This window comes from Calliopsis andreniformis, unplaced genomic scaffold (genome assembly GCF_051401765.1).
Source record: "Calliopsis andreniformis isolate RMS-2024a unplaced genomic scaffold, iyCalAndr_principal scaffold0076, whole genome shotgun sequence".
NCBI classification, from domain to species: domain Eukaryota; kingdom Metazoa; phylum Arthropoda; class Insecta; order Hymenoptera; family Andrenidae; genus Calliopsis; species Calliopsis andreniformis.
The window spans coordinates 1,104,880-1,109,078 of record NW_027480485.1 but is presented as its reverse complement, the minus strand read 5'-3'; positions in this window follow the sequence as shown (position 1 = coordinate 1,109,078).

The window sequence follows — 4,199 nt, the reverse complement described above, 5'->3', positions numbered from 1 at the left end:
AATTGAGGATTGAGAATTGAGGATCGAGGATTGAGGATTGAAGGTTGATGATTGGGTTTTGAGGATTGGAGAATGAGGATTGAGGATTGAGGATTAGGATTGAGGATTGAAGATTGAGTATTGAGGATTGAAGATTGAGGATTGAGGACTGAGGATTGAGGATTGAGCATTGAGGATTGAAGATTGAGTATTGAGGGTTGAAGATTGAGGATTGAGGATTGAGGACTGAGGATTGAGGATTAAAGATTGAGGATTGAGCGTTGAGGATTGAGAATTGAGTATTGAGGATTGAAGATTGAAAATTAATGATTGAAGATTGAGGATCGAGGATTGAGGGTTGTGGATTGAGGACGAGGACTGAGGGTTGAGTATTGATGTTTGAGGTCTGAGGATTGAGGATTGAGGATTGAGAATTGATCATTGAGGATTGAGGATTGAAGGTTGAGGATTGGGTTTTGAGGATTGAAGAATGAGGATTGAGGATTGAGGATTGAGGATTGAGGATTGAAGATTGAGTATTGAGGATTGAAGATTGAGGATTGAGGACTGAGGATTGAGGATTGAGCATTGAGGATTGAAGATTGAGCATTGAGTGTTGAAGATTGAGGATTGAGGATTGAGGACTGATTGAGGATTAAATATTGGGATTGAGTGTTGAGGATTGAGGATTGAGGATTGAGAATTGAGTATTGAGGATTGAAAGTTGACGGTTGCGGATTGAGGATTGAGGATTGAGAATTGAGAATTCAGGATTGGGGATTGAGGATTGAAGGTTGAGGATTGGGTTTTGAGGATTGAAGAATGAGGATTGAGGACTGAGGATTGAGGATTGAGGATTGAGGATTGAGGATTGAGGATTGAAGATTGAGGATTGAGGATTGAGGGTTGTGGATTGAGGACGAGGACTGAGGGTTGAGTATTGATGTTTGAGGTCTGAGGATCGAGGATTGAGGATTGAGAATTGATGATTGAGGATTGAGGATTGAAGGTTGAGGATTGGGTTTTGAGGAGTGAAGAATGAGGATTGAGGATTGAGGATTGAGGATAGAGGATTGAAGATTGAGTATTGAGGATTGAAGGTTGAGGATTGAGGACTGAGGATTGAGGATTGAGCATTGAGGATTGAAGATTGAGCATTGAGTGTTGAAGATTGAGGATTGAGGATTGAGGACTGAGGATTGAGGATTAAATATTGAGGATTGAGGGTTGAGGATTGAGGATTGAGGATAGAGGATTGAGTATTGAGGATTGAAAGTTGACGGTTGCGGATTGAGGATTGAGGATTGAGAATTGAGAATTCAGGATTGAGGATTGAGGATTGAGGATTGAGGATTGGGTATTGAGGATTGAAGAATGAGGATTGAGGATTAAGGATTAAGGATTGAGGATTCAAGGTTGAGTATTGTGGATTGAAGATTGACGATTGAGGATTGAGAATTGAGAATTGAGGATTGAGGATTGAGGATTGAGGATTGAAGTTTGAGGATTGGGTATTGAGGATTGAACATTGAGGATTGAGGATTGAGTACTGAGGACTGAGGATTGAGTATTGAAGATTGAATATTGATGATTGAATATTGAGGATCGAGGATTGAGAATTGAGAATTGAGGATTGAGGATTGAGGATTGAGGATTGAAGTTTGAGGATTGGGTATTGAGGATTGAACATTGAGGATTGAGGATTGAGTACTGAGGACTGAGGATTGAGTATTGAAGATTGAATATTGATGATTGAATATTGAGGATCGAGGATTGAGGGTTGAGGATTGAGGATTGAACATTGAGGACTGAGTGTTGAGGGTTGAGTGATGAGAATTGATGTTTGTGGATAGAGATTTGAATATTGCTGATTGAGCATTGAGTAATGAAAACTGTGGATTGATGATATTCTATTGAGGATTGAGGATTGACAACTGATTGTTGATGAGTGAGGTCTGAAGGTTGAGGATTCAGGATTGAGGATTAAGGATTGAGGTTTGAGGACTGAGGATTGAGGATTGAAGATTGATGATTGAGGATTGAAGATTGAGGATTGAAGATTGAGTATTGAGGATTGAAGGTTGAGGATTGAGGATTGCGGATTGTGGATTGAGGATTGAAGATTGAGGATTGGCGACTGAGTGTTGAGTGTAGAGTGATGAGAATTGATGTTTGTGGATAGAGATTTGAAGATTGCAGGATGAGTATTGAGTATTGAGACCTGTGAATTGAGGATATTCTATTGAGGATTGAAGATTGACAACTGACTGTTGAGGACTGAGGGCTGAAGATTGAGGATTCAGGATTGAGGATTCAGGATTGAGGTTTGAGGACTGAGGATTGAGGATTGAGGATTGAGGATTGAGGATTGAGGATTGAGGATTGAAGATTGAGGATTGGGTATTGAGGATTGAACATTGAGGATTGATGATTGAGTATTGAGGACTGAGGATTGAGGATTGAAGATTGAATATTGATGATTGAATATTGAGGATCGAGGATTGAGGGTTGTGGATTGAGGACGAGGACTGAGGGTTGAGTATTGATGTTTGAGGTCTGAGGGTTGAGGATTGAGGATTGAGGACTGAGGATTGAGGATTGAGCATTGAGGATTGAAGATTGAGTATTGAGGGTTGAAGATTGAGGATTGAGGATTGAGGACTGAGGATTGAGGATTAAAGATTGATGATTGAGCGTTGAGGATTGAGAATTGAGTATTGAGGATTGAAGATTGAATATTAATGATTGAAGATTGAGGATCGAGGATTGAGGGTTGTGGATTGAGGACGAGGACTGAGGGTTGAGTATTGATGTTTGAGGTCTGAGGGTTGAGGATTGAGGATTGAGAATTGAGGATCGAGGATTGAGGATTGAAGGTTGATGATTGGGTTTTGAGGATTGGAGAATGAGGATTGAGGATTGAGGATTGAGGATTGAGGATTGAAGATTGAGTATTGAGGATTGAAGATTGAGGATTGAGGACTGAGGATTGAGGATTGAGCATTGAGGATTGAAGATTGAGCATTGAGTGTTGAAGATTGAGGATTGAGGATTGAGGACTGATTGAGGATTAAATATTGGGATTGAGTGTTGAGGATTGAGGATTGAGGATTGAGAATTGAGTATTGAGGATTGAAAGTTGACGGTTGCGGATTGAGGATTGAGGATTGAGAATTGAGAATTCAGGATTGGGGATTGAGGATTGAAGGTTGAGGATTGGGTTTTGAGGATTGAAGAATGAGGATTGAGGACTGAGGATTGAGGATTGAGGATTGAGGATTGAGGATTGAGGATTGAGGATTGAAGATTGAGGATTGAGGATTGAGGGTTGTGGATTGAGGACGAGGGCTCAGGGTTGAGTATTGATGTTTGAGTTCTGAGGATTGAGGATTGAGGGTTGAGAATTGAGGATTGAAGATTGAGGATTGGGGATTGAAGATTGAGTATTGAGGATTGAAGATTGATGATTGAGGATTGAAGATTGAGGATTGAAGATTCAGTATTGAGGATTGAAGGTTGAGGATTGAGGATTGCGTATTGTGGATTGAGGATTGAAGATTGAGGATTGGGGACTGAGTGTTGAGTGTTGAGTGATGAGAATTGATGTTTGTGGATAGAGATTTGAAGATTGCAGGTTGAGTATTGAGTATTGAGACCTGTGAATTGAGGATATTCTATTGAGGATTGAAGATTGACAACTGACTGTTGAGGACTGAGGGCTGAAGATTGAGGATTCAGGATTGAGGATTCAGGATTGAGGATTCAGGATTGAGGTTTGAGGACTGAGGATCGAGGATTGAGGGTTGTGGATTGAGGACGAGGACTGAGGGTTGAGTATTGATGTTTGAGGTCTGAGGATTGAGGATTGAGGATTGAGAATTGATGATTGAGGATTGAGGATTGAAGGTTGAGGATTGGGTTTTGAGGAGTGAAGAATGAGGATTGAGGATTGAGGATTGATGATAGAGGATTGAAGATTGAGTATTGAGGATTGAAGGTTGAGGATTGAGGACTGAGGATTGAGGATTGAGCATTGATGATTGAAGATTGAGCATTGAGTGTTGAAGATTGAGGTTTGAGGATTGAGGACTGAGGATTGAGGATTAAATATTCAGGATTGAGGGTTGAGGATTGAGGATTGAGGATAGAGGATTGAGTATTGAGGATTGAAAGTTGACGGTTGCGGATTGAGGATTGAGGATTGAGAATTGAGAATTCAG